Consider the following 14,285-nt stretch of genomic DNA (forward strand, 5'->3'; position numbering starts at 1 on the left):
AGTCCCCTGCATGCACTGAGTGACCAAGCCAAAGAAAATCCCTCTATCTCCCACTTTGGGCTTTGGGGCACGAACACAATTACAAAATGTGGTTGGCCTTAGTTCATCCCAAGAGTAGGGTACAGAAGAAAATACCAGTGGGCTCTTGATATTTTGATCCCCAAATTTGCTTGTTTCACATGCCTTGAAAGGCCTGGCTGCTAACCCTTTCTTCCTACTTTGTGAGCATCTCCGTATCTTTCTATAGGCATTCCTCATGTTAATTTTATCTTTTCAATTAGGCGGAGTCAGACTTCTCTGCTGGCCCAGTGGTTGGGAATCCAGTTGGCAATGCAGGGGGACACAGGTTCAATCCCTGGCCCCAGGAGATTTCACATGCTATAGAGTAGTTAAGCCCCCAGGCCACAACTACTGACAACATATTCTAGAGCCTTTGCTCCGCAACAGGAGAAGCTACCTCAATGAGAAGACTGCACTCTGCAATGAGGAGTAGCTCCTGCTTGCTCTAACTGTAGAAAGCCTGTTCACAGTGTTGAGGCAAAAAAGAAAAAAAAAGTAATAATAATAATAACAATAATAATAATCAGGCAGAGTCAATTGCATACATACAGAGTACTTTGCATACAGTACCCTCCTTCAGCATGAAGCATGCCCTGGGAACACATCCGAGTGTCATGGGAAGTTAATGACAGGAGTGGCAGCTGAGAGCCAGAAAGGGAGTTGTGGGAAATTTGTCACCAATAGCAGCTAGAGTATGAAAATGAAAATCCCAGCTCTCATGGAACACCGGTGATTTTCTTTCCCTCCACCAGAAGCCTGGTATAGGTCTGCAAAATCACTGGACATCCCAAGGCAATGTGTAGACCAAAAACTTCAAAAAAACTTTTCAGAGAGTAAAAGCCTGGGTGGGGAGCAGTCAGCATGGTACACCAGGGCCTCTTAATGGGTGGATTTGGCTGACACTTTTCTTTTTCTCTTATTTTGCTGTTTCTGGATTTTCTGTGATGAGTTTAAGGGTAGAGATATGATGTACTAGGAATGAAAAAAATGCTTGGGAATTGTACCTAAGGTATTCCCAGATTAATGCCAGTGCTGCCACAGAGAAAACGAATTTGGAAATGGGAAGCACAGGATCATTCTCTCCTGTGCTTTAGGCTCAGCTTGAATATCAAACCGGAGACAACAAAATCCCTGCAGGATCCACAGAGATGCCTTGAGTGATACCTCAATTTCGAAAGCAAATTTCACCACTGGGGCAGGCAGACCAGAAGAACGCTGACTTAATCTGAAAGGGCTCAGTGGCAGACTCTAGCGTTCTCTCCAGGAGAGGCTGGAAAGACAATCACAGAGATACCAACGGGCTGACAGAAGCTGTTCTTCAGATATCTTCAAATTCTTGCCAATATGCCCAGTAAACATACACTCAAGCACATACACTTTCACTTTAGTCGTTTTTCCCAGACATTTGTGAGTGTGTACAAGATTGGAAGCAAGAAAGTGATAATGTCAGGGAGTGGTGTTTTGGAGATGGTGGGAATAGGGGTGATCACAGTCTCTGCTCTGCTCTTTACCGAATTACTCAGATTTAAAAAGATGAGGAATTCCCTGGTAATCCAGTGGTTAGGATTCCGTGCGTTCCCTGCTGAGGGTGTGGGTTCATTCTCTGGTCAGGGTACAGGGAGCCCATAAGCTCTGTAGCATGACAAAAAAAAAGAATAATCAAACAAAAATCATGTGCATTTAACTTGATAGACCACTAGCTTGATATCATGGTATTGAACATCCTAACTTCTGAGATCTTGAGAAGATCACCAAAAAATGTTTTCTGCATGAAGATAAGTTGTGGCTGTTCTAATAACTTGCTGGTATGACTCTGTTCCCAGAGCTGACCGCCTGTGTCTCCCAGAGACACTTGGGTTAACACGCCCACTGCTGTTCTGTGTGCAGACTCTCCTCCCCACCATCCATGCACCACAAGGGAGCCTCCACAGTGGATCTGATGTAGTGGATGCTGGCCAGGAAGCCCTGCCTATGCTGGGACCATCTTCCTTGAGTACTAGAAAGTGAAATTATGAAATCCTTCTTCTTCTCCACGAGAGATACCAGTGGGTTTATTACACAGAGATGTTGCTATCACTTTTTTCTCATCCCCTCCCTTGGGTGGCAGTAATCTGGGGCTAAAGAGAAAGAAAATACCGCCAACTACTGAAAGGGAGCAGACAACATCTAATCAGAAAGACAGAGAGCCATTTAGTGAGGATTACTCACTGTGCTTGTCACTTTTTGAGCACATTCTTAACTTTATGAGGAAGGGGTTATGTGACTTTATCCCATCAGGGCTTCTCTTTTCCAGAACCTATGAGTTTTCTTTTCACCTGAGAATTTTGATTTATTGGATGTTTTGAAAAATATAAGGTTACTTCTCTTTAGAGTGACCACCACTATGACTAATGTAAAATGGAAATCATCACCTAGCTTCTTGTATATAGACAACTACAAGGCCTCTTACTCTTGTTTTTTTCACTTTTAACTCATTATTTTATCAAGTAAAGGGAATTTTATGTTTTTGTATCCGTTGATACAGTAAGGGAAAGTTTTTGGATATTTCATGATGCTTTATAAAAATATTAAAACCCTTTTTCCTGAAATTTAATATTTTCCGTTTTGAAATAGTATTTAAAACCATGGATATGACTAACCTAATGAGTGAGATTTGACTAGAATTTTTTGCATATGTTGTAAAAATTCATACTTTTTATGAAAGTCAGTGGATTTTGATAAATTACAGTACAAGGACCATGTCCCTAGGAAGATACATTATAAGACGCCACGTTCCTAAGTTTTGAAATGCAAATGTCGTTACTAAGGACAATCCTATTCCCGAAGAACCTATGCTTTTTGCCACATGCTCCTCCTTCTCTACTGTCAACGATCTCATCTTGCTACATGACTTTGTTTTTTTTTTTAATTTCTTTCAACCTCTTTTCTGTGGATCTTTTTTTTTTAAGAGGCTGTGGAAGAGTAGCTTCGGATCATTTCCCATCCAGTGGTCTGAGCACTGATGTCTCTGGTAGGGAGCCGCTGGGCAGGCATAGACGATATCTGTGTGCCTCTAGACCACAAGATATTAAGAAGAGGTGGCAAGAATACACAGAAAAACTGTACAAAAAGATGTTCACGATGCAGATAATCACAATGGTGTGATCACTCTCCTAGAACCAGACATTCTGGAATATGAATTCAAGTGGGCCTTACAAAGCATTACTAGGAACAAAGCTAGTGGAGGTGCTGGAATTCCAGTAGAGCTATTTTGAAATCCTGAAAGATGATGCTATGAACGTGCTGAACTCAATATGCCAACAAATCAGGAGAACTCTGCAGTGGCCGCAGGATTGGAAAAGTTCAGTTTTCATTCCAATCCCAAAGAAAGGCAGTTGCAAAGAATGCTCAAACTACCGCACAATTGCACTCATCTCCCACACGAGTAAATTAATGCTCAAAATTATCCAAGCCATGCTCCAGCAATATGTGAACCATGAACTTCCAGATGTTCAAGCTGGTTTTACAAAAGGCAGAGGAATAGCATAGTCGAAGCTATGGTTTTTCCAGTAGTCATGTATGGATGTCAGAGCTGGAGTAGTAAGAAAGTTGAGAACCAAAAGAATTCATGCTGTGAAACTGTGGTATTGGAGAAGACTCTCGAGAATCCCTTGGACTGCAAGGAGATTCAACCAGTTCACCCTAAAAGACATCAGTCCTGAATATTCATTGGAAGGACTGATGCTGAGCTGAAACTCCAATAGTTTGGCCATCTGACATGAAGGACTGACTGATTCGAAAGACCCTGATGCTGGGAAAGATCGAAGGTGGGAGGAGAAGGGGACAACAGAAGACGAGTTGGTTGGATGGCATCACCAACTCAATGGACACGAGTTTGAGTAAACTGCGGCGTGTTGATGATGGACAGGGAGGCTTGACTTGAAGCAGTCCATTGGCTCGCAAAGAAATGGACACAACTACGCCACTGAACAGACTGACTGAACTCAAAATCAAAGAAAGGGATTCTAGGAAATGTAGAACTAGCCTAGACAAATTAACACAGCAGAGCACAGACCACTTGACTTACTAAACCCTTCCGCTTTACTTAGTAGGATGAATTGAGCTTTGAAAAGCTGACCTGACTGATAAAGAGACTGTGGACAAGTCTGCAGGGAGGAGACTTTTTAGTCAATGCTTTAATTGTCCATCTTACAAATCTGCACTAGAAACAGTCAGAATCTCATTTTTGCCACCTCCTTTGCAGTCAGAATGTAACCATGTGATATAGGCTCAATCAATTAGATGCACCTAGATGGTACCCAGGCTCAGCCAATCAAATACATCCAGATGGCACCTAAGACTCAATTACTACAGCCACATGGAATGCAGGCTTAACCAATGGATACACCTACAGGTGAAAGCAATGCAAGTGGATTCTGATGCATGGAATTCAATCTAGCAGAGGTGCAAGGGACATAAGCCATCTCACTAGTGACAGCCGCTGTGTCTGAAGCCAGTGGTAGTGACAGTTCAGTTCAGTTCAGTCACTCAGTCGAGTCCGACTCTCTGCGACCCCATGAACTGCAGCATGCCAGGCCTCCCTGTCCATCACCAACTCCCAAAGTCCACCCAAACCCATGTCCATTGAGTTGACGATGCCAACCCACCTTCTTATCCTCTGCCATGCCCTTCTTCTCCTGCCCTCAATCTTTCCCAACGTCAGGGTCTTTTCCAATGAGTGACAGAAGATCCTGCAATTAATTTCTATATTGTCATGGCTGCCTCTCCAGCCTTCCCTCCCAGAAATCTGTGTCACTTAATATTCTTAATAAGTTTCTTTCCTGCTCAAAGTTACCTGTAATGGATTTTATTCTTTTCAAGTAGAAAGCTGACACCCCTCTAACTTCATTTAACCATCAAGCCTCTTTGCAAAACTAGACTAAGTAAGGAACAATGTCCGACCCCATGGGCAGTGGAGTCAGGGAGAGGCATTTTGTCAAATTATTATAGTGCCACAGACCCTGGGCCAGTGTCCCTCTGAGGGGGTCACTGACCTGGGTTGTGAGTCGGGTAGACCCATTTGAATCCAGGCTGTGGTGCTGACTGACCTGTTGTGTGACATGGAGCATATCACTTTCCTCATCTTGACAGTGGACTATGATTAGTACTTGCCTCCTCGGGTTGTCATGGAGACCAAAAGATTCCTGTACGGAGCAATCTCTCAACCACACAGCTCAGCACGTGGGATACACCCACACCAGTGATGCTAGAAGGAACGAGAGTCACCTTTCTTTTGCTGGATTAAAAAAAATTTAGTAATAATAGAGGTGGTGTCCTCATGTAGTCCAAGATGAAGATGGTCTGTGAACACTGCAGTTTAGAAAACAGTTACATGTTTTTCGTTTTGAATTTTTTAGTTTTCTTTCTTTTTTAAATTTATTTATTTTAACTGGGGGCTAATTAGTCTACAATATTGTAGTGGTTTTGCCACACATTGACATGAATCAGCCACGGTTGTGCATGTGTTTCCCATCCTGAACCCCTCACCCGTCCAATCCTATCCCTCTGGGTCACCCCAGTGCCACAGCCCTGAACACTCTATCTCATGCATCAGACTTGGACTGGAGGTCTGTTTCATATATGGAAATATACATGTTTCAACACTATTCTCCGAATCCACCCCACACTTGCCTTCTCTCACAGAGTCCAAAAGACTGTTCTATACATCTGTGTCTCTTTTCCTGTCTTGCATATAGGGTTATCATTACCATCTTTCTGAAACCCATATATATATATATATATATATATACAAATGGCATAGGTATGTGTGTGTGTGTGTGTGTGTGTGTGTGTGTGTGTGTGTGTTATTGGTGCTTTTCGTTCTGGCTTACTTCACTCTGTATAATAGGGTCCAGTTTCATCCACCTCGTTAACACTGATTCAAATGCATTCTTTTGGATATATGAGTAATATTCCATTGTGTATATATACCACAGCTTTCTTATCCATTCTTCTGCTGATGGACATCTGGGTTGCTTCCGTGTCCTGGCTATTATAAACAGTGCTGCGATGAACATTGGGGCACATGTGTCTCTTTCAGTTCTGGTTCCCTTGGGGCTTACGTCCAGGAGTAGGACTGCTGTTACATATGGCTGTTCCATTTCCAGTTTTTTTTTTAAGGAATCTCCACACTGTTCTCCATAGTAGCTCTGCTAGTTTGTATTCCCAACAACAGTGTAAGAGGGTTCCCTTTTCTCCACACCCTCTCCAGGATTTATTGTTTGTAGATGTTTGGATAGCAGCCTTTCTGCCTGGTGTGAGATGGTACCTCATTATGGTTTTGATTTGCATTTCCCTGATAATGAGTGATTTGAGCATCTTTTCATGTGTTTGTTAGCCATCTGTATGTCTTCTTTGGAGAAATGTCTGTTTAGTTCTTTAGCCCATTTTTTGAATGGCTCGCTTATTTTTCTGGAATTGAGCTGCAGGCGTTGCTTGTATAGTTTTGAGATTTATTCATTGTCAGTTGCTTCGTTTGCTATTATTTTCGCCCATTGTGAAAGCCATCTTTTCCCCTTGCTTAGAGTTTCCTTCTTTGTGCAAAAGCTTTTAAGTTTAATGAGGTCCCATTTGTGTATTTTTGCTTCTATTTCCATTACTCTGGGATATGGGTCATAGAGGATCCTGCTGTGATTTCTGTCAGAAAGTATTTTGCCTGTGTTTTCCTCTAGGAGTTTTATAGTTTGTGGTCTTACGCTTAGATCTTTAATCTATTTTGAATTTATTTTTGAGTACGGTGTTAGAAAGTGTTCTAGATTCATTCTTTTACAAGTGGTTGACCAGTTTTCCCGGCATGCTTGTTAAAGAGATTGTCTTGTCTTCATTGTACATTCTTGCCTCCTCTGTCAAAGATAAAGTATCCATAGGTGCGTGGATTTATCTCTGGGCTTGCTATTTTGATTCCTTTATCTATATATCTTTTTTGTGTGTGTGCCAGGACCACGCTGTCTCGATGACTGTAGCTTTGTAGTATAGCCTGAAATCAGGCAGAGCATTTCGTCTAGGTCCATTCTTCTTTCTCAAGATTGCTTTGACTATTAGAGGTTTTTTGTAATTCCATACAAATTGTGAAATTATTTCTTCTAGTTCCCTGAAAAATACCGTCGGTAGCTTGATAGGGATTGCATTGAATCTATAGATTGCTTTGGGTAGTATACCTATTTTCAGTATATTGATTCTTTCAATGCATGTACATGGTATATTTCTCCATCTATTTGTGTCCAGTTTGATTTCTTTCACCAGTGTCTTCTAGTTTTCTATATGCAGGACTTTTGTTTCTCTAGGTAAATAAAGTCCTCACTATTTTATTCTTTTCGGTGCAATGGTGAATGGAATTGTTTCTTTAATATTTCTTTCAGTTTTCTCCTTGTTAGTGTACAGGAATGCAAGGCATTTCTGCGTGTTCATTTTGTATCCTGCAACTTTACTATATTCGTTGATTAGCTCTAGTAATTTTCTGGTGGAGTGTTTCGGGTTTTCTATGTAGAGGATCATGGCATCTGCAAACGGTGAGAGTTTTACTTTTTCTTTTCCAATCCGGATTCCTTGTATTTGTTTTTCTGCTCTGATCCCTCTTGGCCAAAACTTCCAAAACTATGTTGAATAGTAGTGGTGAGAGTGCACATCCTTATCTTGATCCTGACTTTAGGGGCAGTGCTTTCAATTTTTCATCATTGAGGATAATGTTTGCTGTGGGTTGGCCATATATAGCTTTAATTATGTTTAGGTATGTTCTTTCTATGCCTGCTTTCTGGAGTGTTTTGATGATAAATGGATGTTGAATTTCGTTCAAGACTTTCTCTGCAGCTATTGTGATAACCATATGTTTTCTTATCTTTCAATTTGCTAATGTGGTGTATTATGTTGATTGATTTGTAGATATTGAAGAACCCTTGTATCCCTGGGATAAAGCCCACTTGGTCATGATATATGATCGTTTTAATATGCTGTTGGATTCTGCTTGCTAGAATTTTGTTAAGGATTTTGCATCTATGTTCATCAGTGATATTGGCTTGTAGTTATCTCTTTTTTTGTGGCATCTTTGTCTGGTGTTGGTAGTAGGGTAATGGTGGCTTCATAGAATGAGTTTGGAAGTCTGCATTCCTCTGCAACTGGAAGAGTTTGAGTACTATAGATATTAGCTCTTCTCTCAATTTTTGGTATAATCCAGCTGTGAAGCCGTCTGGTCCTGGGCTTCTGTTTGCTGGAAGATTACTGATTACACTTTCCATTTCCGTGCTTGTGGTGGGTCTGTAAAGATTTTCTGTTTCTTCCTGACTCTTTTTGAAAGTTGTACTTTTCTAAGAATTTGTCCACTTCTTCCAAGTTGTCCATTTTATTGGCATATAGTTACTGATAGTAGTCTCTTATAATCATTTGTATTTCTGTGTTGTCTGTTGTGATCTCTCCATTTTCATTTTTAATTTGTTGATTAGATTCTTCTCCCTTTGCCTCTTGATGAGTCCGGCTAATGGTTTGTCAATTTTATTTATCTTCTCAAAGAATCAGCTTTTAGCTTTGTTGATTTTTGCTCTAGTCTTTTTTGTTTCTTTTACATTTATTTGTGCCCTATTTTATGATTTCTTTGCTTCTATTAATCCTGGGGTTCTTCATTTCTTACTTTTCTAGTTGCTTTACGCAGAGGGTTAGGGTATTTGTTTAACTTTTTTCTTGTTTCTTGAGGTAAGGCTGTTTTGCTCTGAACCTTCGCCTTAGCAGTGATTTTACAATGCCCCATAGGTTTTGGCTTGTTGTGTTTTCATTTTCAATTGCTTCTATGCATATTTTGATGTCTTTTTGATTTCCTCTGTGATTTGTTGGTTATTTACCAGCGTGACATTCAGCCTCCATATGTTTGAATTTTTAACAGTTTTTCCCCTGCAGTTGACATCTAGTCTTACTGCATTGTGATCAGAAAATATGCCTGGAATGATTTCAAGGTTTTTTGAATTTATCAAGGCTGGACTTATGGCCAAGGATGTGATCTCTTCTGGAGAAGTTTCCATGTGTACTTGAGAAAAAATGTGAAATTCATTGTTCGGTGTAAAATTAGTATAGATATCAATTAGGTTTCTCTGTTCTAATGTATCATTTAAAGTTTGTGTTTCCTTGTTGATTTTCTGTTTACTTGATCCATCCATAGGTGTGAGTGTGGTATTAAAATCTTCCACTATGTAGAGAATCATGTCGTCTGCAAACAGTGAGAGTTTTACTTCTTCTTTTCCTATCTGTATTCCTTTTATTTCTTTTTCAGCTCTGATTGCTGTGGCCAAAACTTCCAAAACTATGTTGAATAGTAGTGGTGAAAGTGGGCATCCTTGCCTTGTTCCTGACATTAGGGGAAATGCTTTCGATTTTTCACCATTGAGGATAATGTTTGCTGTGGGTTTGTCATATATAGCTTTTATTATGTTGAGATATGTTCCTTCTATTCCTGCTTTCTGGAGGGTTTTAATCATAAATGGATGCTCAATTTTCTCAAAGGCTTTTTCTGCATCTATTGAGATAACCATATGGTTTTTTTCTTTCAATTTGTTAATGTGGTGTATTACATTGATTGATTTGCGGATGTTAAAAAAACCTTGCATTCCTGGGATAAAGCCCACTTGGTCATGATGTATGATCTTTTTAATATGATGTTGGATTCTGTTTGCTAGAATTTTATTAAGGATTTTTGCATCTATGTTCATCAGTGATATTGGCCTGTAGTTTTCCTTTTTTGTGACATCTTTGTCTGGTTTTGGAATTAGGGTGATGGTGGCCTCATAGAATGAGTTTGGAAGTTTACCATCTTCTGCAATTTTCTGGAAGAGTTTGAGTAGGATAGGTGTTAGCTCTTCTCTAAATTTTTGGTAGAATTCCGCTGTGAAGCCGTCTGGTCCTGGGCTTTTGTTTGCTGGAAGATTTCTGATTACAGTTTCAATTTCCGTGCTTGTGATGGGTCTGTTAAGATCTTCTATTTCTTCCTGGTTCAGTTTTGGAAAGTTATACTTTTCTAAGAATTTGTCCATTTCTTCCAAGTTGTCCATTTTATTGGCATATAGCTGTTGGTAGTAGTCTCTTATGATCCTTTGTATTTCTGTGGAGTCTGTTGTGATCTCTCCATTTTCATTTCTAATTTTGTTGATCTGATTCTTCTCCCTTTGTTTCTTGATGAGTCTGGCTAATGGCTTATCAATTTTGTTTATCTTCTCGAAAAACCAGCTTTTAGTTTTGTTGATTTTTGCTATGGTCTCTTTTGTTTCTTTTGCACTTATTTCTGCCCTAATTTTTAAGATTTCTTTCCTTCTACTGACCCTGGGGTTTTTCATTTCTTCCTTCTCTAGTTGCTTTAGGTGTAGAGTTAGTTGATTTATTTGATTTTTTTCTTGTTTCTTGAGGTACGCCTGTATTGCTATGAACCTTCCCCTTAGTATTGCTTTTACAGTGTCCCATAGGTTTTGGGTTGTTGTGTTTTCATTTTCATTCATTTCCATGCATAATTTTATTTCTTTTTTGATTTCTTCTGTGATTTGTTGGTTATTCAGAAGCGTGTTGTTTAGCCTCCATATGTTGGAACTTTTAATAGTTTTTTTCCTGTAATTGAGGCCTAATCTTACTGCATTGTGGTCAGAGAAGATGGCTGGGATGATTTCAATTTTTTTGAATTTACCAAGGCTAGATTTATGGCCCAGGATGTGATCTATCCTGGAGAAAGATCCATGTGCACTTGAGAAAAAGGTAAAATTGATTGTTTTGGGGTGGAAACTCCTGTAAATATCGATTAAATCTAATTTGTTATTGTATCATTTAAGTTTGTGTTTCCTTGTTAATTTTCTGTTTAGTTGATCTATCCATATGCGTGAGTGGAGTATTAAAGTCTCCCACTATTATTGTGTTATTGTTAATTTCCCCTTTCATACTTGTTAGTATTTGCCTTATATATTGTGGTGCTCCTTCTCTACATAGAAAACCCTAAAGACTCTACTAGAAAATTACTAGAGTTGATCAATGAATATAGTAAAGTTGCAGGATATAAAATTAACACACAGAAATCCCTTGCATTCCTATACTCCAATAATGAGAAAACAGAAAGAGAAATTAAGGAAACAATACCATTCACCATTACATCAAAAAGAATAAAATACTTAGGAATATATCTACCTAAAGAAACAAAAGACTTATATATAGAAAACTATAAAACACTGATGAAAGAAATCAAAGAGGACACAAACAGATGGAGAAATATACCGTGTTCATGGATTGGAAGAATTAATATAGTGAAAATGAGTATACTACCCAAAGCAATCTATAGATTCAATGCAATCCCTATCAAGCTACCAATGGTATTTTTCACAGAACTAGAACAAATCATCTCACAATTTGTATGGAAATATAAGAAACCTCGAATAGCCAAAGCAATCTTGAGGAAGAAGAATGGAACTGGAGGAATCAACCTGCCTGACTTCAGGCTCTACTACAAAGCCACAGTCATCAAGACAGTATGGTACTGGCACAAAGATAGAAATATAGATCAATGGAACAAAATAGAAAGCCCAGAGATAAACCCACGCACCTATGGACACCTTATCTTCGACAAAGGAGGCAAGAATATTCAATGGAGAAAAGACAATCTCTTTAACAAGTGGTGCTGGGAAAACTGGTCAACCACTTGTAAAAGAATGAAACTAGAACATTTCCTAACACCGTGCACAAAAATAAACTCAAAATGGATTAAAGATCTAAATGTAAGACCAGAAACAATAAAACTCCTAGAGGAAAACATAGGCAAAACACTCTCCGACATAAATCACAGCAGGATCCTCCATGACCCACCTCCTAGAATATTGGAAATAAAAGCAAAAATAAACAAATGGGACCTAATTAAAATTAAAAGCTTTTGCACAACAAAGGAAACTATAAACAAGGTGAAAAGACAGCCTTCAGAATGGGAGAAAATAATAGCAAATGAAGCAACAGACAAACAATTAATCTCAAAAATATACAAGCAACTTCTGCAGCTGAATTCCCGAAAAATAAACGACCCAATCAAAAAATGGGCCAAAGAACTAAACAGACATTTCTCCAAAGAAGACATACAGATGGCTAACAAACACATGAAAAGATGCTCAACATCACTCATTATTAGAGAAATGCAAATCAAAACCACAATGAGGTATCATTTCACACCAGTCAGAATGGCTGCTATCCAAAAGTCTACAAGCAATAAATGCTGGAGAGGGTGTGGAGAAAAGGGAACACTCTTACACTGTTGGTGGGAATGCAAACTAGTACAGCCACTATGGAGAACAGTGTGGAGATTCCTTAAAAAACTGGGAATAGAACTGCCATATGACCCAGCAATCCCACTGCTGGGCATATACACCGAGGAAACCAGAATTGAAAGAGACGTGTGTACCCCAATGTTCATCGCAGCACTGTTTACAATAGCCAGGACATGGAAGCAACCTAGATGTCCATCAACAGACGAATGGATAAGGAAGCTGTTGTACATATACACAATGGAATATTACTCAGCCATTAAAAAAAATACATTTGAATCGGTTCTACTGAGATGGATGAAACTGGAGCCCATTATACAGAGTGAAGTAAGCCAGAAAGAAAAACAACAATACAGTATACTAATGCATATATATGGAATTTGAAAGATGGTAACGATAACCCTATATGCGAGACAGAATAAGAGACACAGATGCATGGAACAATTTTATGGACTCTGAGGGAGAAGGTGAGGGTGGGACGTTCTGGGAGAATAGCATTGAAACATGTATATTATCATATGTGAAACAGAACACCATTTCATGTTCGATGCATGAGACAAGGGCTCAGGGCCGGGGCAATGGGATGATCCAGAGGGATGGGATGGGGAGGGAGGTGGGTGGGGGGTCCAGGAGGGGGAACACATGTAAACCCATGGCTGATTCATGTCAATGTATGGCAAAAACTATTGCAATGTTGTGAAGTGATTGGCCCCCAACTAAAATAAATAAATTTATAAAAAAAAAAAAAAACTGAGAAAAAAAATAAAATAAAATAAAATCTTCCACTATTATTGTGTGATTGTTAATCTTCCCTTTCATGCTTGTTAGCATTTTCCTTACATATTGCTGTTCTCTTATGTTGGGTGTTTATGTATTTTTAATCATTACATTTTCTTCTCGGTTTGATGTTTTGATCATTATATAATGTATTTCTTTGTCTCTTCCACAGGCTTTATTTTAAAGTGCATTTTATATGATATGAGTATTGCTACCCCTGCTTTCTTCTGTTTTTTTTTTCCCCCCAACACTTCACATTCAGTCTGTATGTGTCCCTTGTTTTGAGGTGGGCCTTTTGTAGACAACATAAGTAGCGGTCTTGTTTTTGTATCCATTCAGCTAGTCTCTGTCTTTTGATTGCGGCATTCAACCCATTTACATGTAAGGTAATTATTGACAGGTATGATCCTGTTGCCATTTGCTTTACTATTTTCGGTTCAGGTTTATGCAACCTTTCTGTTTTTCCTGCCTAGAGAAGATCTTTAGTATTTGTTGAAGTGCTAGTTTGGTGGTGCTGAATTCTCTCCGCTTTTACTTGTCTGTAAAGCTTTTGATTTCTCCTTCATATTTGAATGTGATCCTTGCACGGTACAGTAATCTGGGTTGAAAGTTTTTCTCTTTCATCACTTGAAGCATGTCCTGCAATTCCCTTCTGGTCTAAAGAGTTTCTGTTGAAAGATCAGCTGTTATTCTTATGAGAATCCTTTTGTGTGTAATGTGTTGTTTTTCCCTGGCTGCTTTTAATATTTGTTCTTTGTGTTTGATCTTTGTTAATTTGATTAATATGTGTCTTGGGGTGTTTCACTTTATGTTTATCCAGCCTGGGACTTTCTGGGTTTCTTGCATGTGGGTGACTATTTCCTTTCCCTTTTTAGGGAATTTTTCACCTATTATCTTCTCAAGTATTTTCTCATGGCATTTCTTTTTCTCTTCTCCTTCTGGGACTCCTCTGATTCAAATGTTGGGGCCTTTAACATTGTCCCAGAGGTTTCTGAGGTTGTTCTCTATTCTTTTAATTCTTTTTTTTTTTCTATTTTCCTCTCTGCTTCATTTATTTCTACCATTCAATTCTACCTCAGTTATCCTATCTTCTGCCTCTGTTATTCTACTTTTCTTTCCCTCCAGAGAGTTTTTGATCTCATATATTCC

The sequence above is a fragment of the Giraffa tippelskirchi genome, chromosome Y (assembly GCF_054371585.1).
Source record: "Giraffa tippelskirchi isolate mGirTip1 chromosome Y, T2T-mGirTip1v1.2.pri, whole genome shotgun sequence".
NCBI classification, from domain to species: Eukaryota; Metazoa; Chordata; class Mammalia; order Artiodactyla; family Giraffidae; genus Giraffa; species Giraffa tippelskirchi.